The sequence below is a fragment of the Sebastes umbrosus genome, chromosome 7 (genome assembly GCF_015220745.1).
Source record: "Sebastes umbrosus isolate fSebUmb1 chromosome 7, fSebUmb1.pri, whole genome shotgun sequence".
Classification (NCBI taxonomy): Eukaryota; Metazoa; Chordata; class Actinopteri; order Perciformes; family Sebastidae; genus Sebastes; species Sebastes umbrosus.
Window position 1 is genome coordinate 34,609,074 of NC_051275.1, and position 24,539 is coordinate 34,633,612.

A 24,539-nucleotide genomic window follows, 5' to 3' on the forward strand; every position below is an offset into this window, starting at 1 on the left:
TTGGCTCCTCTTAGGAATAAGAACTAGACTAAACTAACCGTCTTTGGCTTCTTTGACACATCTCTATTTGACCCTTCAGGGAAAAGCAGGTTAACTTTCTAAGGTTTGTTTAGCCCTCTTTGGCTCTTTGACGAAGCAGGCCAGTCTTGTTTTGTCATGTTCAGGCCAACAAACACACAGCAGGAGTCCTGATACAGACTGTGACGCAGAGTCATCCAGCAGCGGTTGTTCCGATATTTACCCCGTTTACAAACCCACCTCCTGACAGGAACTGGATCCACCACTCAGCTCGCTTGATGAGCTCGTCTGCACAGCCCGTTAATGAGCAAGGCGTTCAGCGTGCAATAAGTACGCCTTTCTTGATTTCCGCGTGTCATTTGTACGCCATGTATCCTGTACTGACTGCGATGTAAACACATACACCTATAAATGCTACGGTAATGGTAAGTGTCCACAGGGGCGTTTTTTATCGCGAGGGGACGCGACACTTCCCAGCGTTGGACGCTTGGTGTGCTGTCCCTAGAAACAAGGCACTCGGCTCCTGATTGGACGAACCCTTTCCCGCCGTTGGCTGCTGCTCCCAGCTTTCAAACCGGAACCAGTATGGAGGCTCGTTTGGAAACTTTCTTCTCTTATTTCACGTAAATAGTTTACTGAGATGTGTTTCTGAAAACATTTGAGGCGAGAAATAATCCATGTTGATGAATCTGTCTTTATTTTGGATCAACAATGTTTAGTTTAAAAGATTATCGGGAGTTTCGAGAGGCAGCGAGTCGCGTCGGACGCCTTTCAACTTTATGCAAATGAGGAGCGGGCGTCGTGACGCCTAGTCTCTCGAATCGCGACGCCACGCTACCAGAACGCATTGCGCAGCTACTTGCATAGACAATGAATGGGAAGCGTGGAAAGCATGGAGGCTGTTGACACGTACCATAAGAGTTAGTGACGTAGAATAAAGAGAGAGAAAGACCACTGATGGTGGACGGGCTGGACATTTCACCAGGAGGCCTGTGTTTGAGACCGGCGTTTTGTTAGTGACGATTGTCACATTTTTTTAGTTATGTTTGTGATGTGTTTCACGTAGTTGTTTCCGTACATATTTTATTTAGTTTACATACTTTTTTTAAGCCCAACCATGACATTTCCCCTTACCCTAACTAAGTGGTTTTCTTGTCTGGACCTAACGTTTAATGTCGTAGTATTTATACGCCTTCCCGTGAGACCGGGTTGGCACGACGACCTCCTCCACGATGCCCTGACAAGTTTTCCACAATTCCAGCCTTCGTGCAAGAAAAATACATTGTGCCATCTACCTGTCAGTTTAGAGGAACCCAAATTGTCCCTGCTCGGCCTTCTTTGGCCCCGTTTGGCCCCGTTTGGCCCCATTTGGCCCTGTTGGGCTCTGTTTGGCCCTGTTGGGCTCTGTTGGGCTCTGTTGGGCTCTGTTTGGCCCTGTTGGGCCCTGTTGGGCCCTGTTTGGCCCTGTTTGGCCCTGTTGGGCTGTTTGGCCCTGTTGGGCTCTGTTTGGCTCTGTTTGGCCCTGTTGGGCTGTTTGGCCCTGTTGGGCTCTGTTTGGCCCTGCAGTGGCAGCAGGATAAGTCAGAGTGCTTGTGTGCTGATGTGCTGCAGGTAGCAGCCCCATAAAGCTGAAGGAAACAGGCTATTTAACGGTGTAATAACATTATGTGTTGTTATGGCCGTCAGAGGGGACATTAGCCTGCAGATGTTAGCTAGCAGAGAGTCAGTGCAGACCGTGGTGGGGGGGGCAGCGGGACATAATGAAGGTAATGTGAGTCAGAATGAAGCCCAGCAGCCTCAGCAACACTAATAAAACACATTAACTCCTTTCAAAACGCTCGGATCAACTGTGAACCTGCTCTGCATCCTCTCTGCTCTTCATCTTCTCTTCTCCTCTCTGCTGCACAATCAGCTCTTCATCTCTCCCTCTTCTCCCTCACTAAACTCTGCTCTTCACTACTTGTTTTCAAGCAGGATTCATTAATACAGTCAGCATCGACTCACGCAAGTATCATCTTCCAATCTGCATGAAAACATTTATATTTCACGTTTCTCACCAACACAAAATCCTCTTTTCAGGATCCAGAAGTGTTTGAACACTAGAGCTGAAACCATTACTTGATTCATCGTTTAATCTTTGACCGTAACATTGTCTGTTTCCAGCTTCAGAAATGTAAAAGAAATGCTGCTTTTCTATGTGTTAAATGACATTAAACTGAATCTCTTTAAGTTTTAGACAGTCGGACCGACAACACAAGTCAAATCATCACAACACCGCCAGTTTTTGGAACTTGTGACGGACATTTTGTACGATTTTCTGAAACTTTAAAAAAAAATAACCTGCAGGTTAATCAGTGGGGAAGCACCGATTCTGGGCCGATACCGATCACTCACCCATCTACCTACTCAATAAGAAGAATGTTTCAGCACTTACAGCCCAACAAAAATATGTGTTTAGTAAAGGATCAGAAACATGAGCCGTGTTTCTCACACAGACTTTACTTGAGCATTTCGTCCAGATATTAACGGCTGTCTCAGTGTATTTGGCATTTTAATTTTTTTATAATTCGTCTGAGAGACTCACTGAGCGAAGACGCGTCCAAAAGACATCAATTTAACGTGTCTGTCGACGTCCGAAGACGTCCACTGAGGAGCTAGAATGAGAGTTTTTGCGACGTCTTTTTTAAACGTCTTTTTAACGTTCAACTATTGATGTCAACCTGAGTTGCACGTCCACCAGACGTACAAAAGTAATAATAATAATAATAATAATAGCTTGGATTTATATAGCGCCTTTCATGAAACCCAAGGACGCTTAACAAAGACATAAATAAACACAACAAATGTAACAGAAGCTAGGGGCCATAGGCCTTGGTGAAGAGGTGGGTTTTGAGGAGTCTTTTGAAGGTGTCCAGAGATGGTGCGTTGCGGAGCTCTATGGGGAGAGAGTTCCAAAGTATGGGGGCTGTCACACTGAAGGCTCTGTCCCCAAAAGTTTGCATTCTTGTGTGAGGGATGGAGAGCTGACCCGTGCCTGAGGATCTAAGGTTCCGGGGCTGTGTGTAGGGGTGGAGGAGGTTAGATAAATACTGAGGAGCCAGGGCATTGAGGGATTTGTAGGTGAGGAGGAGGATTTTGTAGGTGATGCGGGACTTGACCGGGAGCCAGTGGAGGTGGATGAGAGTGGGGGTGATGTGCTGCCAGGGCTTGGTGCGGGTGAGAACCCTGGCAGCCGAGTTTTGCACATACTGGAGCCTGTCCAGGGCTTTGCTGGGAACCCCGGACAGAACTCCATTGCAGTAGTCCAAACGGGAGGTGACGAAAGCGTGGATGAGGGTTTCTGCCACAGAGTCAGAGAGTGATTGCCGGAGACGTGAGATGTTTTTGAGGTGGAAGAAGGCGGATTTGGTGATGAACCTGATATGAGACTGGAATGATAGTGTTGGGTCCAGGATAGTGTTGGGTCCAGGATGACACCAAAAGTAGCGGACTAGTGGCGGCAGAATGGTGCTGGGGAGCGGAGGAAGAGCTACGCTCTGCTAGAGCGGCCTCGCTGCCTCGCTGCCTCAGCTGTTCGGGCTGAACGGACCCACGGCGTAAAAACAACAGATAAACATCGGCCACTGCCGTCGGTGAATGTCATCTTATTTGCCGACATGCCGATACCGATGTTCAGCCAATAAATCGGTGCATCCCTATTAATTAGTAGTGCTGCAGAAAAGTCAGGCTCTGGTCCGAATCTGAAGTCAAAGGAAAACAATAAGAGCTTTATTTCCAGTGATCCTGATGTTTAGCTTCAGGTGGGAACGGGGTCAAACAGAACTGGGCCTCTCAGCACGGATCAGGTCACTGTAGTGAAACTGAAGACAGTTATATGATACATGTGACACAGTTCTAGAGTAGAAGCTGCAGGTTGGTTCACCTGAGCTCAGTGACATCATAGAGTCCATACAGGACGTGACCTGTACTCATAACACCCGGGTCGCTATAGTGGATGAAACATGACGCCCACTACATCCATAAATGATCCTCTAACAGACAGAAACCAACCAGAGCACCTCCAGGAGAACTAACCTGCTCCAGGTTTACTGATTATGTGATTATGTTACACACCAAAACATCAACTGAAAACATTAAGAGGTATTAATACGACATCTGACACACGGCTCTTCTACAAGACGGAGCCTGGAGGTGAAGTAAAGACCTAACAGTCCAGTTCATTATTCTGCTAAAGTGGGGCATATTACCAAACCGTCAACCGATCAAATTAACGCAGACAACCAGGCGCCGTCAGGGCTCCAACGCGTTCAGCTCACTGACTACGTTCACATGCCAGTAAAGACAGTATTCCCACTAAGCTGCTAATAAGCTTCTGATATTCCCGTTTACATGCAGCCGTTCATACTCTGATTAACGTGTGAACACAGCCTCCCTCTTTCATTCCTTCTTGATAAAGTCGGCGTTGTGATATTTGTGCATATCCAGGAACCTGTTGATATCCATTTCCAAGTCTTTCATGATGTTTAACAGTCGGTGTGTTTCTCCTTCTTTTTCATCTGGGCATGCATCTCTGCAGACTGTCGGCTAGTTGCTGGTCGTAAACAGGCAAGAGGCTGTGTGTCGCACGCTGCCGTAAACCCCCTGACTGAATGAGCTGTATACGTGTCCAAAGAACGCTCCTAAAACCTGAATAATATCAGCAGATCACACATGGCTTAGTCTGGAAATGCTCCATTCAGAATATCCAAACAGAATATGCTGTTTAGATGACTAATTAGAATGAATATTAGTGTGCATGTAAATGTAGTCAATGACAGTATCTGAAGTTCCTCTAACACCGGATTATCACCCAGGAGACCGGCGTTCGATCAACAAGTCAAAGTTGATTTATTTGCCACGTAACTTCCGTAATTAAGTAACAGCACTTCCAAAGTTACTTTTCCTAAAGCTAAGTAGTTTTATTGCGTAAGTCTAACCAAGTCGATCTTTTCCTAAATCTAACTAAGTAATTTTATTTTGAAAAAACTGGAGCAGAAATCTACACGTGCATCACGTGTTGCTGGACATTTGTAGGAAATGCACGAAAAATACGTTGTTGGAAGTCGTGCTGAGCGTCGCCAAAAAAAAGGGGAAATGTGTGTCACTGTACACTAATCAAATAGATTAAAATGTGTGACTATTTCACAAACTGCTGTGAGACTGAGTTGTATTTTAACGTGTTTGTATGTGCTTAATGTGGACCCCGGGAAGATGAGGTGGTTGCTATGCAACCAACTAATGGGGATCCTTAATCAAATCAACAGAGTAAACAGAAAGAGTTGCAACACCGGTGTCAAGACAAAGCCCTGAACCCGTTCACAGGGATCAACGTGGATCCACCAGAGACCTCAGACCTGGACCTGGAGGCAGGAGGCAGACATGTTTAATTGTTTCTTCAGTTCAGGTGCGGCGGAGGATCAGGATCATGATCCGGATCAGTCTGCTGTCAGACGCCCAGAAACAGGTCTGAGGGTTGTTCTGGGCGGAGACGCGTCTCACCACAGAGACACATTCCTACAGTACCGACCGACGGCTGCTGACGACTACAGACCACAACGTGTGTTTGTTTGTAACGATGTAATGATGTGTTAAGACCTGAGAAACAACACGGTACATAACAACTAAAGGAAACACACTGAAACTTAACAAAGCCATCACAGTTTCCTATAGTCCGACGAGACGTCTGGTTTTCTCCAACCAACGTTTAAAAAAAAAAAAAATATTCAGTTTACAACGACAAAATACCTAAACCTTAAAAACAAATGTACCTTAAAGGGAGATTTGTCAAGTATTTAATACTCTTATCAACATGGGAGTGGACAAATATGTATGTATGTATATATGTATTATTGGAAAATCAATGAACAACACAACACAATGACCGATATCGTCCAGAAACCCTCACAGGTACTGCATTAAGAATAAAACAATATGCTCTAATCATAACATGACATCTCCTTCAGTGACAGGCTGCTTCACCCGCAGTGTCTTAGAGAGATACCGCAGGTCCTTCTGCTGCTGGAACACTTTACATCAACATATAATAAATGATAATCTGACCTTAAACGTGGACAACCGGTGAAAAATATCACTTCAAAGGTTGTAATTGAAATTTTAAAAAAATAACCTACAGGCTAACACAAAGTTTATATGATAAATATTTTGTTTGCTTTATGTTTACTGCTCATTTGATTTGTTATTCTTGTTTTGTTTTTTACTTATTTGTTACTTGAAGTGAAACTAAATGGTTGTAACTGTCCACTCATATTTATCAACATGAATCCCACTAGTATATGACTGTATGAAAATAACATGCAAGATATCGTTTGTTTTCAGGAACGGTAGAACGGTGCGTCGCTTTAAAAGTTGCGGCTACAAGGGATTGTGAGATGTTATGATCTCCTTTCCTTTCCTATGCTAAAGGAGATAGTAAAAGGAAGCATGGAAGCTCCTTTCCTCAGCATTTAGAGGATTTAAACAGCTCTCATCATGGTTACCACGGAGATACTGCATATTGCATTCTGGGTGTAGTTCCTTCTTACTTGTCTTCTCTTTTAAAAAGGAAAACTGGAAGTCATAATTTTCATTCTATGGACATTTTGCAATTAATTGTTCCCAAAGTACGGACTGAATTGGGAAAGAAAGCTTCGGCACCTATTGCTGTGAATAATGTACAATCTGATCTTCAACTTCAAGACTTAGTCAGCCTGAATGAGTTTAAAGCTCTGGTGGAATCGCTGCAGTCCAGGTTGTCTGTGTGTGTCCAGTGTTTTGTATGAGCAAGTTTTAATGTTGTTAATTGATGTGTTGTCTGTTCCTTTCACTAGAACTGTCTTGGCTAGGTGTCCCTTGTAAAAGAGATCTTTGAACTCAATGGGACTAACCTGGTTCAATAAAGGACAATAATAAAATACTTCTCACTCGGTTAGGAACCTTCCTAAAGACCGCAGACCATAGCATGGTTACCTGTCCCTGTAACCATGGCATCAAGGGGGACACATGCACAGCAAACATCTCTAAACCCCTATCCTGAGGGCACACACACACACACACACACACACACACACACACACGCACACACACACACACACACGCAGACACACACAGACAGACACACCAACACCAGGTAGAGAGCAGGAACTGGTTCTAGTAGTTTGAATTACCTCCTTCCCTTCACAGTGTCAAATTATCAGCTACATGTTTCCTGGAAACAACATGTTGAGGTGCTTAGAGTTTCTGTTCAGGTTACATCTGAAACTTGGGGGGGTGGGGGGTGGGTGTTTACAGGTGAAACAGCTCCAACAACTAAAAACAGCTCTCAACAAACCAGAAACAACCTCTCAGCCGGTGTGATGTGATGACTTACCGGCTGCTGCAGGATGAGCTCATTCCAGGAAACCAGGAAAAACAACACTCTGTTAGAAATAAACTAGTGAAACAGTCACTTCCGGTGGTCCAGGTGAGGGTTCAGGTGAGGGTCCAGGTGAGGGTCCAGGTTGTATAATCAGCTGATAATAATAATAGTAAACTCAACTGTAGTGAATCATCTTCAGTCTGCAGCAGAGAGACAGAAACCAGCGACTACAGAGCAGCAGACAGGTAACCTGAACCTACCTGCTGCAGGTAGCCCAGCCAAGACACGCCCCCTCTGAACCTGCACACACACACACACACACCTGCAGCTGATCATCACGTTCATCACGTGCCAGTAGCTCTGCCCTTTTACCTGCGTCCCATTTCTTTTTTACCAAACACCTCCTCTGATGTGTCCTAGTTCACCTCCTCTGATGTGTCCTAGTTCTCCTCCTCTGATGTGTCCTAGTTCTCCTCCTCTGACAGAATAAACTGGTTTAATAACTTTTCTGTCACTTACTTATATATTTTATTTTAATTTATGAACACTCAACGCTGTTTGTGTTTGTACATCCATGGTCACTAGTGAAGGACGCATAGAAGTGGAGCAGATTTAGGAATGGGACGCGGCCCTGCTGGCCTACTTTATGTTAGTCATCAAACCATAAACACATAAAACATCTCATAAAGATTGTTTTTTTGGGTTGAAGACTTAGTACACATCATGATAAAGTATGTATACTGTATGTATATATAATAATAATAATAATAATAATAATAATAATAATACATCATTATAATAATAATAAATAATACAAAATAATAATAATAATAATAATACAAAATAATAGTAATAATAATAATGACAATAATAATAATAATGACAATAACAATAATAATAAATAATACAAAATAATAATAATAATACAAATAATAGTAATAATAATAATGACAATAATAATAGATAATAAATAATACATAATAATACAAAAAATAAATAGTAATAATAATAATAATTAACCTTATTTATACCTTTAAAAATAAATAAAAACAAAAGACACAAGGTGTTTTACAAAACAATATAATAAGTAGAATAAAATAAAATAATCAAATACTGACATAAACAAGTAAAACAGATATTATTATATTATTTACCATCTTGCACAATGAAATGTTTTTTAAAGGTAGGCCATTTAAAAGATGCCAGCACTACAATAAGAAATCCCAGAGTTGAGGTGCAGGAACAGAAGAGGTCAATAGTTCAAGTTCCCCCATCTCTTAAATTCTCTAAAAGAAAGTGTTCCTGTTTGTCATATTTCATTCATTCAGTTAGTTCAACTATATATTTTCTTAAGGTTTCATCTCAAGCTCAACAAGGGCTGTTTCAACTCAACACAACTAACTCAACTGACTCAGAACTTTGTCTTTATTGTCCCGACGGATTACATATTTGTTTCCAGGAGATGTCTGGTAAATGATTACAACAGAAAGCCTTTATTGACATTGTGCAGAATACAATAAAACTAGGAGCGCCGCTGCTGCTGATTAAAAGATAAAAACAAAAGCAAACAAACATCCACAGCCGACAACACTAAAATAATAAGTAATTACAATATCATCTTGCACTAGAATAAATTTAATTACTGCAATAGAATAAATAGGAAATTACAGATAAAGCATTACAGTTTCAATTTCATACATGACAGTCTACTTTCATTTATTCATTTGTTTGTTTATTTTGTTAGTGTAATAGCAATGAAATTAAAATATAAACATTAAAATATACAACAATGTTTTTAACTGCAGGACTTCTCCTAATGTTCACCTTGAAACTGGAGCAGCTAAAGTGTTTTTGTATTATTATGCGCAAATAGAAACAATAACACTGAAACAGTTATTAGCAGAGACTTGTTGTGGTTTCAACAGATGTACTTCTTACAAAATAGGTGGTACTTCCAGCTGTCACACTGCTGCCGTGGTGTCGTTGTGTAACAGGTATGTCCTGGAAAGGTGCAATCAGTGATCCAGATGTAAACAAAAGGGCGTCTTTCTCCTCCACAGAAACTCAAAGGAAATGTGTCGACACTCCCGAGTTTGATTTGCAAGTCTTAACAAACAACTACTGTTATGTATGTCAATTATATATATATAAATATATATATATATATATATATATGTTATGAAGCTATCTGACGTTGATTTCACAAGTTTTTGCACAACTTAAACTAAAATAAATGACATACAATAACAGTGGGAGCTATGTCAATATAATCAATATAATATACGTCACAAATATGTGCTACTGTACATCGTACTGACTTCCAGACATTTTACACATGACGTTCAGTTTATTTGTCTCAGCTGGTACAAATCAATTGTGGTTTATTACAACCTTGATTCTGCATAGTTTCATACAAATTAGACTGACTCTGGTGGGACTCGAACCCACAACCTTTGAATCACTTCTGCAGTCTTTATCTAGAAGTGCAATGCGCTGCCCATTGTGCCACAGAGTCGCTTGTCCCCCCCTCAAACACCTGAGACACTAGCCAGCTTGTTGGGCACAGGAGAGGTGATTCAAAGGGTGTGGGTTCAAGTCCCACCAGAGTCGACATTTATAGGTATATCAGGGTGTTCAGCTTTGTAATGCAGACATGTCAATGCTTGTACATTTTGGTGAGAGAAGTGTCATGATGAAACATGTCACCCCCAATAACTTTATATACATTTTTAATTTAGTTTATTGGGTTTAAATAATGTTAGTGCACAATATTTGTAATGACTGACTCCACACACACATACACACGCACACACACACTCAAAGTACCGACAGACACAACAAATCAATGCCTGTTTTTTTTAATATGTGTGTGTCTGTGTGTACACGTGTGGCTCATCTGCATATATGTAAATGAGTTCACACATACTCTGCCGTAGATTGGTGCAGTGACTTTATCTCTATGCAATTATGTAAATGAGGCCTGCTGTTGTAGGACAGTTACGTAAGCGCCGTATTTCAAAAAGAGGTTTAGCAGGAAAATTACATAAGACTGTGAGGTTCTGAGGCTATTTACAGCCACGACGAACGCCGCCGCGCCAAGACAATGGCACAAAGACAATGTGCCGTATTTATGGCTACGACTAAAGAGGGAATTTAACACCCGAGCACGAGCCAATACAAGGAGCTGCTAGATTTAGGTTGGTGGCTGCTGAGTTCATCACTTCCTCCACACAAACGGTTTCTGTTTGTCAGACTTTATAGCCACCAGTGAAAAATTAAGAATTCAATGAAATCACACATAATGATTTAATAGAGTTTATGGAGGACGGAAACTGCCAAAAATAAATTAATAAAGAAAGAAAAGACTCGATAAATAAATAAAAATGTCATTAAAAATAGCAAAAATAATATTAAAAATAAATGTAGCCATTAATTATTTAATTAATTAATAAAATGTGACATAAATCGATATTTCTGTTTTAATTTGCTTCTTTATTTATTTATCTTTGTACTATTTTCTTTATTTATGTGCTTTTCTGTTTAATTTTCCCTTTTAATTATTTATGTATTCATTTGTATTCATTTTTAAATGTATTTATTTTTTTATATATTTATGTATTTATGTTTGCATTTATTTTGTATTTATTTTATATTTATTTTAAAATGTATGTATTTATATATTTATTTCTGCCTTATTTTTTCTTTGCATCTAGACACTATGCATTGCAAAGTAAGGTATCTAAAATATGCCAGTATTGGTACAGAACCTCAGGTATGATAGTGGCAGCAATATAATATGTTTTCAATCAATACCAAGCTCTAAATCATGACTGAAACTACGGTCACACCAGCTAGTTTTGCACCATAATTTACATGGAAAATAGCCAAGAGTACCTATTTTACAACATGTTTTTGCAACATTGTTTTGGTTAAAACCAAAGTCTTGATCACACCCATCAAATCATTTGAACTGGTGAATTTTAGAAAGTTTACTTTTGCATCTACAAGAAAGTTTGTTAAAACTTTGCCAACAGCTTGTTCAGTTGTACAGGAGGAACAAATTCCTGTTGATTCACCTCAGTTGGAACTTGGTAACCACAGTTAGATGGTCTCATTACCTTCCTTCAGGGTTTTGTTTGCCACGGCGCGACGCTGCAGGCCTCCTAAGATGGCACATGTGGTATTTTCGCCGGTTGATTAGCCTCACTTGGGTCTCAGCAGCTGAAGAGTAGCTTAATTCGGTGGATTGAGTTTAAGCAGTTATGGAGCTAAATAGAAGCAGTTCTCAGATAGCGAGGAGATGATTGTGTGGAGCTGAAGAGGATTAGCCGATGGCGGTGTGATGACAGATGCATCTCTTGGCTTCAGTGAGCTAAAGAACAACAGTTTTGTTCTGGATAAGGACGGTCATGAGATGCATATTTTCTACTACAAACACAGGAGAAGTTATTCAAAGGTTGTGGGTTTCAATCCCATCAGATGCGACCTTTCAAGGTTAACAGATTTGGGTTGGTGCAAAATCCCCAAAAACGTGATCTCTTTTCAGACGATTGTTTACCCAACATCACATTTATTGTTTTATGAACATTTGCAAGTCGTCACAATAGTAACATGTGTCTACTATGGAGTTGAACACCTTTATAAAGCTATAAATGTTGACTCTGGTGGGACTCGAAGCCACAACCAATGAATCACTTCACCTGTTCTTCTCTAAAAAACAGCATGGCAGTACCATGAAATATGTGGCCCGTGGCGCAATGGACAGCGCATTGGACAACCTTTGAATCCCTTTTCCTGTGTCCAACTAGAAGTCCAATGCGCCAAAGAGCCGCACAGTTCATGATACTAGCATGCTGTTTTTTGAGAAGTGATTCAAAGGTTGTGGGTTCAAGTCCCACCAGAGTCGACATTTATAGCTTTATAAAGGTGTTCAACTCCATAGTAGACACATGTTACTCCTGTGATGACGCTATGAAGAAGGGATTTAAAGGTTGTCCAATGCGCTGTCCATTGCGCCAAGGACCACACATTTCATGATACTGGCATGCTGTTTTTTAGACAAGCACAGGAGAAGTGATTCAAAGGTTGTGGGTTCGAGTCCCAGGTTAACAGATTTGGGTAGGTGCAAAATCCCGAAAAACTTGATTGTTTTTCAGACAATTGTGTTTACCCAACATCACATTTATTCTGTTATGAACATTTACAAGTCGTCACAGTAGTAACATGTCGGAGCTATGGAGTTGAACACCTTTATAAGGCTATAAATGTCGACTCTGGTGGGATTCGAACCCACAACCTTTGAATCACTTCTCCTGTGTCTTACTAGAAGTCCAATGCGCTATCCATTGCGCCACAGAGCCACACTTTTCATGTTACTGGCATGCTGATTTTTTGACAAGCACTAGTGATTCAAAGGTTGTGGGTCCGAGTCCCACCAGAGACGACCTTTCAAAGTTAACAGATTTGGGTAGGTGCAAAATCCCCAAAATCTTGATTGCTTCTCAGACAATTGTGTTTACCCAACATCACATTTATTCTGTTATGAACATTTACAAGTCGTCACAGTAGTAACATGTCGGAGCTATGGAGTTGAACACCTTTATAAGGCTATAAATGTTGACTCTGGTGGGACTCGAACCCACAACCTTTGAATCACTTCTCCTGTGTCTTACTAGAAGTCCAATGCGCTATCCATTGCGCCACAGAGCCACACTTTTCATGTTACTGGCATGCTGATTTTTTGACAAGCACTAGTGATTCAAAGGTTGTGGGTCCGAGTCCCACCAGAGACGACCTTTCAAAGTTAACAGATTTGGGTAGGTGCAAAATCCCGAAAATCTTGATTGCTTCTCAGACAATTGTGTTTACCCAACATCACATTTATTCTGTTATGAACATTTACAAGTCGTCACAGTAGTAACATGTCGGAGCTATGGAGTTGAACACCTTTATAAGGCTATAAATGTCGACTCTGGTGGGACTCGAACCCACAACCTTTGAATCACTTCTCCTGTGTCTTACTAGAAGTCCAATGCGCTATCCATTGCGCCACAGAGCCACACTTTCCATGTTACTGGCATGCCGATTTTCTGACCAGCACAGGAGAAGTGATTCAGAGGTAGTGGGTTCGAGTCCCATCAGACGACCTTTCAAGGTTAACAGATTTGTATAGGTGCAAAATCCCGAAAAACTTGATTGCTTTTCAGACAATTGTGTTTACCCAACATCACATTTATTGTTTTATGAACATTTACAAGTCACAGTATTTAGTTTTTAAATCCTTGTCGCTGCGAGAAACAACAACAACCTGCGAGCTTCCAACCAAAGATTTGAATACATGATAGAACTTCTCAAGTCTTCTGAGATAATATAAGGTTAATTAAATTACATTATAAAGTATTAACGATGGGTAACATGGACACAATTATGGTTGAATAATTAACATTATCTTGTTCTTATTGATTTCAATAGTTGTTTCTGTAAATTTAATGCAAAACCATCTCTATTTCATGTTGTGACACATTTCTGTTTTCTACGCAACAAAAATGAGTTTCAAATTATTTTATTTCAATATACTTCGTACCTGAATCATATTTTTCTAACATGCTTCAGAAAACATGTTGTCGTCCACACAATGGACTGCACACACACACACACACACACACACGCACACACACACACACACACACTGACCTCCTCACCTTTCCGCCTCGATGCCCAAACAGCCTTTTGTTCCCTGAACTGACCAATGACACGGCCATTGTCCGCCTGTCAGCCAATCTCAGCTCCTATTGTGGCGCAAACCAGCCAATCAGAGCGCCGTATGTACCCCCAAACGGACCAATCGGCTTGCAGTATGCGTTACCATATTTACGCCACACCCACGTCTTTCTTTAACACACACACACACACACACCCTGTATAACTGAACTCAATCTCTCCTCCCTTCACTCTTTTGTTTAAATGCACACTTGTACATCAGCTGCACAGCGTGTAAGCTGCGTGTGTGTGTGTGTGTGTGTGTGTGTGTGTGTGTGTGTGTGTGCGTGTGCGTGCGCGTGTGTGTGTGTGTGACCTTTACCGCTACATCAGTTCCGACCTTTTTAATGGCAGCGCGTGGGAGTGTTAGCCACTTTTATCTGACACACTAAGAAGAGAGAAATGACAAAACAGGGTGAAATGTTGTGTTTTGTTGTCCTCGTTGGTTACAGGTGACATTTTCTCATATTTTCACCAAGCAGGCTTCAACTTCAACCTGAAACAAGCAACCAAATCTACCAATCCTTAGCCTACTGCTGATATGCTGCCAAACAAACCTCTATTAATTATTATTGCATACATGTTATTCTTAATTAAACCATAACTTCCAAATCTCCACCAAGAAAAAACATCTGTGTTAACAAAACGGCTAAATACCAGGCTGGCGATAGGCAAAAACGGAGAGCCTACTTTGACCTGAGTGAAAGTTAAATACAGCTAAAAACCAAGATGGCTTCAAAACCGTAGTCCTCAAACCAATGGGTGGCGTCACGGTGACAACGTCCACTTGTTTTATACGTTCTATGTACTAATACTTTAATATACTTGGTGTATTCTGTGCCTTTTTTAAAAAGTAACTATATATCTGTGAGGTCATCTCACATCTTCAGTAGGAGCCAATGAGCTTGGAGCTGACAGGAAGTCAAGACGTGTTGAGAGGCTGACGAACACATTGTTGATGGTTGATTTTCATTCGTCCCGTCCTCTCTGTGTCTCTTTCTCTCTTCTGGTACAGAAGAAGAGTTCAGCATCCTGGAGGGTGCGTTTGATTCATCAGAAGGAGGAGAGACGGGCGGATCTATCTGAGTTGAGTTAAATCAAGCGCGCCTGAAGAGAGATCACATTATTCAGAGAGAGACTTCTGTACCGCCTCAGGTGGCGAGCAGCACGGCGGGAGGGAGGCTGTGTGGTGTCTCCTGTGGGCTATGTGGAGCAGTGAAGGTCGGACAGTCGTCTAATGACTGTCTGGACTGTGTGTGTGTGTGTGTGTGTGTGTGTGTGTGTGAGAGAGACAAAGAGCTGAGAGTTGCATACCTTCCCATTGTTTTCTAATGATATCATATTAGGATATTACAGGTTGAAACAGGTGTGAAGAGAGAGAGGAAGAGGAAGAGGAAGGTTATGGGTGAAGTGGATGAAAAGATAACAGAGGACTGGGAAGATGGAGAGTTACATAATGGTGTTAACCAGCTGTCTGTCTGCACCGCCTCCTGCTGGTCACAGAGACTCACTGCAGCTGAACCTCACAGCTGGGAATATCCAATCAGGCTCATTATTATTAACGAGAGGCTGCATTCCAAATCACATCTCTTTTTCCTTTTCCTTTAAGTACGTACTGTTGTGTGCAGTCAGGGACACTGGAAGGAAGTCAGAGTTGGGGGTGTTGAGAGAAAGTCAGTCTATATATTGACATTATACTAAATGTTGTGCGACTTCAATGTTTTTTGCTTTAATTTGAATGACCCTTTTTTTTATTAACTTATTTATTTATTTAACTTATTATTTTTATTATTATTATTTTTTTTTCTCATTGTATTATTATTGTTATTGATTTTTTTATTTTATTCTATTTTTTTATTAACTTATTTATTCATTTAACTTCTTCTTCTTCTTATTATTATTATTATTATTATTATTATTATTATAGATTTTTTCTTATTGTATTATTATTATAATTGTTTTTATTTTATTCTATTTATTTTTTATTAACTTATTTATTCATTTCACTTATTATTATTATTATTTGTTTATATTTCCTTTTTTCCTCATTGTATTATTATTATTGATTTTTTTTATTTTATTCTATTTTTTTCTATTAACTTAATTATTTATTTAACTTATTATTCTTATTATTGATTTTTTTCTTTTCTTGTTGTATTATTATTATTGATTTTTTTTATTTTATTCTATTGATTTTTTATTAACTTATTTATTCATTTAACTTATTATTATTATTATTATTATTATTATTGTTATATTTCTCTTTGTATTATTATTATACATCATTTTGGACCATTTTTATTATTACTATAGAAAACGTCTGAACTAGGGCTGTCATCAATTAAAATATTTAATCATAATTAATCGCATGATTGTCCATAGTTAATCAAGATTAATCACAAATTAACCACACATTTGTTTATGTGTGCATGCAGCAGTACATACTTTGTAAGAGCAGCTACAATACGTACTAAAAGTAAAAGTAAAAGTATGACATTTGGAACGTAGTACTACGTATTAGAACGTAGTATTAAACGTGTAAGAATTGAACAGCCAGTTTTAGCTCCATGTTAGAACCACTGATGGCGTCTAACCGAGCGGATACTGTTCACTTTAATCATCCAGTTTTTATCGTCTAAAATAACAAAGAACGTAACAACGATTCTGCAAAACACCCGGATTAAAATCAGAATGAACTTTATAGAAACGTAGCTCTGAATGTAAATAACGGGTTGTGGTGCATGGAGTGCAAAGAATAAATATTGTTTGATATTAGGTTATTCTATATATATCCAAGAGGTGGTTTAATGTGCATGTAGTCACAGTAAATGTACAGTTTATAGAACAGTGAGATGTTTTATCTGTTATGGCAGATTAATAGTTTATGAATGTGATGGTATGTGAAGTGTTCTTCCGTCAGGTTGACCTCCTGACGTCCTCCGTCCTCCGTCCTCCGTCCTCCGTCCTCTCTCCAGCTGGTCAGCCTCCCTTCACTGCTGATTGTGGTGCGGTCTGCAGGCTTCAGGAGTTTAACAGGAGTTTAATAGATCGTGTTTCCCTGAGGTGAAGTCGTTTGTGTCGAGGAAGAACAGGAGCAAGGAGAGGACACATCCCTGGGGGGGGGGAGTCTGCAGACTCTCCTGCTGCTTCCTCTCATTCACTGACAACACTTCTTTTAGTTTTTTATTTCAATGTAACTGCAGTAGGAGGAAGATGCAGGGAGACTGAAGGTTCCTGAAGGTGTCAGGACTGGAGGTCAGAGGTCAAGGGACCCCTTTGAAAGCTTCTCGACAAGATAGTATGACCTTGTTGGTACCGACGGATTCTTTAGGTTTTCTAGTTTACTATGATACCAGTATCGGACTTTTCTTCTGCCTTTCTTTCAGACACCTTCCAGACTTTTTTTAATATATTTTTTTGACATTTTTTGACAATTTCTTGACTTTTGTCAGACATTTTGGGGAATTTTTTTTTTTTTTTAATGGACAATTTTTGGACATTTTTCTGACAATGTTTAGACATTTCTGGGACTTTTTTTGGGACATTTTTCAGATATTTATTGGACATTTTTCGGACATTATTTTGGACAAAAACCCTCACACATTCACATAGAGGTCAAGGGGATCTCTTTGAAAATGGACATGATAGTTTTTCCTCACCAATGAATTCATCAGGTTTTCTAGTTTCATATGATACCAAAAAATTGCAAGTTGCGTTAAAGAAATTAGTTGCGTTAAAACATATTTGCGTTAACACGTTATAATAGCATTAACTTTGACAGCATATACTGTATATAGTATATATATATAGAGATATATAAAGTGCTATATAAATGAAATAACCTTGAAACTTGAACCGTTAGCACAGAGGCTGTAGAGAGAAACAGAACAGCAACTGTTAAATTTAACACAACATGTCGTCATGTGTCGGCTCTCTCACATTTTACACATCTGGTTAGATCTGAAACATCTGTTAGTGTTGACCAGCCTTAACAGGAGCTCCAAATCAATGACAGAAATCCACATTGTGTGGCAGGTTGCAGAGAGCGGCTGATGAGGGGATGAGATGCAGGTGAGGAAGAGGAGGAGCAGCAGAGCTGACGAGGGACGTGGAAACAGGTGTGTAGTCAGGTGACGGAGAACGGAGGGAAAGTCTGAGGGAAAGACTGAGGGCATCTATGGAGGATGGGAAATGGCAGTAATGAAGAGGCCTTAGGATAGATGGAGACACAGACTGTATGTAGTATGTTCAGGTTGGTTTACATTCATGTGACTCTTCCACAAAACACCACACATCTGGACTTGGTTATAATTTGTTCTCATCATTAAAGAGCAACTTCAACCTGTCTGATTAGCCCAGTTTGAAGCATTTGAACCGGAGATCCTGCACTCAGCGTGTACACCTCGTGTTAATAGGAAGAGCCCCCGCTGTCAGTCGATTAAACTGCATTCATCTGCATCCCAGATATCACTCGTGACCCCGAGCCAGAGCAGATTATTAACCGGAGAACGCGGAGCTTTAAATCTGCATCGTAATTAATTCTGAACCCCGTTCAGCTCCACCAGAGTCAATACCTCCAGACTCCCCTCCTGATGTGAGCCTGCAGGCTGAGAGATGAGTCATGATGCACCGAGCAGGAACCCACAGAGGAGGTTCACTCTGATGCCAGCGGGCGTCTCGTCTCACCGAGACTGGAGATTCATTCACAAACTATAAAGTCCTGATGTAGTTTCAGAAGGACAGACCAGAATAATCCTCCTCTGGATCAGCTGATCTGACCAGCAGAGAGAGAGAGAGAGAGAGAGAGAGAGAGAGAGAGAGAGGGTGATTCTCTCTTCTATTGACTGATCCGTATCAATAAATAATCCGTATTAATCTTCATATTCTTTCCTCTTCATGCTGTCCTCTGATAGTTCAGGTCATCAACCCTTCATCTCTCCTTCCTCCCTGTTTCTCTCTTCCTCCTCCTCCTTTTATTCATCACAGCCTGGAGCAGTATTGAAACCCACCACTATAAATCGCGCCAATATGCAGATTTGGATCTATTCATTCTTTGCATTGACAAGCACGCCATGCAAAAACAATCCCTTAGCGTTTGGAGGGAACACACCATGACACCTCCTCCTAACTGGACGCCATGCAAACCAGCCAACATCAGATGGTTTCACTTTCTCCCAATGAAGATGTCCTAACCTGCTCCGTGCGTCAGCGACCAGGCTAATGGTACGTGTCCACAGGGGCGTTTTTTATCGAGGGGATGCGACGCTTCCCAACATTGGACGCTTGGTGTGCTGTCCCTAGAAACAAGGCACTCGGCTCCTGATTGGACGAACGCTTTCCCGCCGTTGGCTGCTGCTCCCAGCTTTCAAACCGGAACCAGTATGGAGGCTCGTTTGGAAACTTTCTTCTCTTATTTCACGTAAATAGTTCACTGAAATGTGAGACTTCGTAGAGTTCACTAACGTTGAACTCCACGCGATGCAAATCTGCTTTGCCACCAGAAGTGAATGTTTTATTCGACCCTTTTTCGACCACTTTTAGTCCAGACTGAAATATCTACAACAACTACTGGATAGATTGTCATGAAATCTGATGCACACATTCATGTTCCTCTCAGGATGAGCTTTAGGAACGTTGGTGATCCCTTAACGTTTCATCTCGATCATCAAATGAGCTGCAGCCTCACAGAGCTCCTACAGTAGCACGGCTGGAGATTCTCGTTCCTGTTTGTGCTGAAATCTGATTCTAAGTTTTGTGTTGGGAGAAGCTCTGTCTTGTTTTAGCTCAGTTGATTGGAGGTTTATTCAGATCACCTGTTGATGAACAGGTGAGGAGGACCAATGGCTCCTAATGAAGAAGTGAGAGCAGCTCGGTTCATTTCCCTTCTCAGCCGATCAGGGTGAGACGACGCCCTCTCTTTAGGGATTAAGAGAGGAGAGGAACTGAACACTCAGGACACTCTGTTCCTTCCTTCACTGAACGCAGACCTCAAATCAGCAGATTCAGACAGAAACTGAGACTTTTAGAGAACACCTTTCCACTAGTTTACCTGCGTCAGAGCTGAACGTTGTGCAGGATGCCTGCAGGTGTTATTTAGTTTATTGGTATATGGTTACTGGTTCTCCGGCTTCTTCCCGATCGGCTGACATCTGGAGAATCAGTAACCGCCACAGATTCAATCCCAGCTGTGTGCAAGAAAAGTCTTTTAATCTGGAAATACTCTTGTTCAGAAGTTCTGCAGTAAATGCACCATAAAATAATCCATAAATGTGTTCTCTAAATAACATCAATATCAGCTGGTGGAGCTTATGTAACGTGTGCACTGTGAGCTACTGTGTCTTCTCTTCATGGTCATAAGACATTTGAGTGACGGACGGAGAAAGTGACAAGTTCGGAGAAAGATAAGATTTAAAGCGCCGTCTGACGCACCAGAGATACTCGGAGCATCAGATATCTCTTGACGATTGAATGCAAACAGGACTTCTGCAAGAGACTCAAAACCGTCCTGCAACCCAGCCGGGAAACCTGCAGAGGTTTTTTAGATCAAGCCGGTGAAATGTGTGATACGCAGTGCAGAGCAGACACAGTGTAACCCGGCCGCCTCAGCGAGTGGACAGAGACAGAGACAGAGACAGAGGAGGAGAGATGAACTGTCCCCAAAAGGCAGAGCGAGAGCAGAACTGAAACCTGTCCAAAAAGCCCTGCGAGTGAACTCCCGCCGTGCTTACTAATCAAGCCCAGAACAGAGACAGTGAGCCAGACAGACAGAGAGGGAGGGAGGGAGGGAGGGATGTCTGGAGCTCACCCAGCAGTCTGGGGCTTCACAACGTTTTGCTGATTCATGCTGAGAGAGGCGAGTCAGCGAGAGACGAACTGAGAGTCTGACGGAGACACTCACACCTGACGTGAAGCACTCAGCAGCCCCGGAGGGAATAACATAAAGAACACAACGAGACAGATTAAACAAGATGAACGCTGCTTTAGCGGCGTGAAACAATCCCTCGCTGGGATCGGCTGAACCAAACCACGACCTCGGCCCATAAAGGTGTGAGAAACACGGTGAGACGTCTTCACTTCCTGTCACAAATGAACCCCTGTCTCTCTCGCTTTGTGAGTTCAATCAGGCTGAACTTGGACATGATTCCAGTCATGTGAAATCACCAGACTCCAGACACTTTTACAGGTTTTTGAGAAGGAGGGCTGCCGTTAGCCCGTTAGCCCGTTAGCCCGTCAGCCCTCGCTGTTTCCTGTCCCGCCAGCTTTTAGCCGTTCTACACGAGTCAGTTCCATCCGGTGAAATCTGGTCTGACTGCAGCTTCATGCTCACGTTAACTTAAGATCAGTTCACACTACACAACCTGCTGTCTTGAAGTCTCTGTTTTACTATTTATTCCTCTTGTTGCAACAACAGCTTTGCTCCGTGTTGCAAATGAAGCACATCCAGTGACTTCCTGTTGACTTCCTGTTGACTTCCTGTTGACCATCCTTAGTGAATAATATAATATTTAAATATCTAAATGTCTTTAATCCTCAGCCTGTCTGTTGGTTCTTTGTATTCCTGTCATGGTCGTTAACGATGGATCAGATCAGAGGGAGTTTAAAGAGAAGACGCTGATTGATCTGCTATTGATCACTGATTGATCTTCCCTCAGAAGTCTGACTCCACTAACAACCTTTAACCTTCATGAGAGAGTTAGAGAACTGTGATGTTGTACTGCAACCTTCTCTATATATTTATATGTTTCTCTATTGGATTGTGTCTTGGGCTGTGATATAGATGTGTGTGATGTAGAGCCGCTTGTATTGATCAGTTTCAGACAGTTTCAGTGTCTGCAGGTTTTCACTTCCTGTTTGATCTGCTGTTAAGTGACAAAGCTCCTAAGCTGCAGATCAAAGATGAACTAACGTACGAACACGCTGGTTTCACTGTGAGATATTCACTGTGAGATATTCATGAAGCTCAGTGTGAGTGTGACAGTCTGGACTTTACTCATAATCTATCTCAACAATATCCTCGTTCATCGATACTTCTTATGTCTCGTTTTCCTATGAAGTAGATGTCCTTAATGAGTCAACAGGTAGTTGTTGAATGTACAAACAGTAGCAGTGACCTCTGCAGGCCTCCAACACTCACTGCACATTATTATTATTATTACACAAAGAATTCAAATCATCCTGTTGTGGCAGCTGCCAATTCTCTGGTGCTTGCTGTTGTTTCCCTTTTCCCTGGTGTTTTTTTGGTTGAGTTGCTGAGTGATTAGAGGGTTATTCAGTTCACCTGTTGCGCAGGGTGTGGGGACTGGCTCTTAAATGATAGTTGAGAGCAGCTTGGTGCATTCCCCTCTTGGCCAATCAGGGTGTAACGACGCCCTTTCTGTAGGGCTTAAAAGAGGAGGGAAACTGCACACCCAGGGTCATTCTGATCTCTCCTTCACTCAATGCAACATGTGTTATCAGCTTTACCAGAAACTCTGGTCTGTTTGGGCCCTTTTGGGATTCTGTGATCTTTGTGTTTTGTTTGTTGAGAGTGTTGACTCCTAGTTGGGGAAACAAGTTAAGTGCCAACCAATTGGGTTACCTGCACTGGGACGTTTAGGTACTATTTGTGCAACGATCTGGCTTGCCTTACAATAGCCTAACGCCTGCAGGCTGTATTTTTGTATTCTATTCATTTGTTGATTTTCAATGAAACCCTTTATACCCATTTCTTTTAGTGTATTTTATTTGGGAAAACTTTAAAGGAGGGTAAAAGGAAAAGCAAAACCAATATTTCAGTTTCCTTAATTGTTTGTTATTATAGAGGCATTTGTTCATTATTGAAGAGGCATTTGTTCATTATTATTATTAAGAAGGCATTTTATTTTATATTATTATGTGGATGGGAACTGTTTTTCAGTCTTCTGACTCAGTACCGCCACACTGTAAAAGAACATCAGGAGATAACAGCAGACTGGGATGACAGAATACAAGAAATAAAAAAAACAGAAAGGAACAGAAAAGTGTAAAGTTTGTGTTTTACGGCACCAAATCAAATTAAAAACTCTGTTTCCTTTAGTCCAAAGATGAACGGATGGATGTTTCCAACACGTTTAAAATCAAGTTTCCATTCACACTCGATGTGTTTTATTCAGTCTGCTGTCGACATTATTTAACCGTTGTCTCTGGGAAATAAAAAAACATCGTAAAACAAGTGAAACTAATTAAATGACATATATTCTGCAATAAGTTTTAACTGTGTAAACAAGAATGACATTATGGACAACTTTTAAATCACATTATCACACATTTTTTAAATTGTATTTTTATTAAACTGTAAAATGTATTTCTCTGTTGTTTATATTTATGAGTTGTTGTTTTTTACTTTATTGTTTTCTATTCTTATGTTGTTGTATTTTTGTGTATTTCTTGCAGCATCTTCCTTTGGGATTAATACAGTTATTTGTTGTTTTATCTATAACAAGATAAAAAAAAGAAATATGTGATCTCTCTCTCTAAAAAGTTGATTAAAAATGAACAAACCGATCCATTTAATATCTGAGTTCACTGAAATAAAAATAAAACATATTAAAAACCTAAGAGACGCCCGACAAAATAAAAGTGTCTGTGTGTCTCGATCATGACGTCATCAGAATCATGACATCATTTACATTACTTTACACTATACATCCCATATACCACTTTATAGACTGCACATATGTACATATTACATCTATTTATTGACAGACTTTTATATCTCTATTATTGTTTTTATAATGTGTGTATACCTTTACCTCTCCTGTGTTTCACTCTGTTTGCTGATGTTGCTACTTTGACACCTGAATTTCCCTTCGGGGATTAATAAAGGTCTATCTTATCTCTTATCTTATCTTATCATGAAGTTGTTTGAAGTGAAGTGAACAGCTGATCTGGAGATGAAAGTTTTCACTCTCAGTCCATCATCATCATCATCAGATCAAAGAGTTCAAAGAGTTCAAAAGGTCAAATCAAAGCCCAGATATCTTCTGAACTTCACTCAGATTCAGGGAGCTCATTAACATATTAAAGAGCCAGTCAGGTGTTTGATGCTCCAGAACTTTTCTGTTTCTGTTTAAAACTGAAACACCGGATCAGCTCCAGAGCTCAGAGGTCACAGCATCAGAATCTCTGGAAACGTCTAAACTCTGACATCATAGAGGGAAGCAGAGTGTCCGACTTCAGCATGGAGCGCATCCTCTCTCCACAGCTCGGACTTGTTCAATCTTCTCACCCTGCACAGTTCTAATGTTTGGATTAGTATCAACCGTCTTCTTGGATTTTGAAAACAACATAAGCTTAGTTTTTTTCTGCATTCAAAACAAGCTTAGCTTTAGAAGTTTGGAAATTCTGTGTG

At 40.7% G+C, this 24,539-nt stretch overlaps 1 protein-coding gene and 4 non-coding genes across 8 annotated transcripts in view; all 5 read right to left on the bottom strand.

Moving 5' to 3' along the window:
* si:ch211-137a8.2 (uncharacterized protein LOC777613 homolog) overlaps window positions 1–7,711 on the bottom strand; it is a 34,442-nt gene extending 26,731 nt beyond the window's left edge. For 3 of the 4 annotated variants that reach the window (XM_037774448.1, XM_037774447.1, XM_037774445.1), the window contains exon 1: window positions 7,424–7,665. The gene's annotated coding sequence lies outside the window, so the exon portion shown is untranslated. The other variant, XM_037774446.1, reaches the window with a different exon arrangement.
* A 2,123-nt stretch (window positions 7,712–9,834) lies between these two features.
* Window positions 9,835–9,926, bottom strand: trnar-ucu. The gene is given in 2 exon segments: window positions 9,835–9,870; window positions 9,890–9,926. It is a non-coding gene; the product is annotated as a tRNA-Arg (tRNA).
* A 2,753-nt stretch (window positions 9,927–12,679) lies between these two features.
* Window positions 12,680–12,771, bottom strand: trnar-ucu. Its single transcript is given in 2 exon segments — window positions 12,680–12,715; window positions 12,735–12,771. It is a non-coding gene; the product is annotated as a tRNA-Arg (tRNA).
* A 257-nt stretch (window positions 12,772–13,028) lies between these two features.
* Window positions 13,029–13,120, bottom strand: trnar-ucu. Its single transcript is given in 2 exon segments — window positions 13,029–13,064; window positions 13,084–13,120. It is a non-coding gene; the product is annotated as a tRNA-Arg (tRNA).
* Window positions 13,121–13,377: 257 nt separating this feature from the next.
* trnar-ucu lies at window positions 13,378–13,469 on the bottom strand. The gene is given in 2 exon segments: window positions 13,378–13,413; window positions 13,433–13,469. It is a non-coding gene; the product is annotated as a tRNA-Arg (tRNA).
* Between the last annotated feature and the right edge of the window lie 11,070 nt (window positions 13,470–24,539).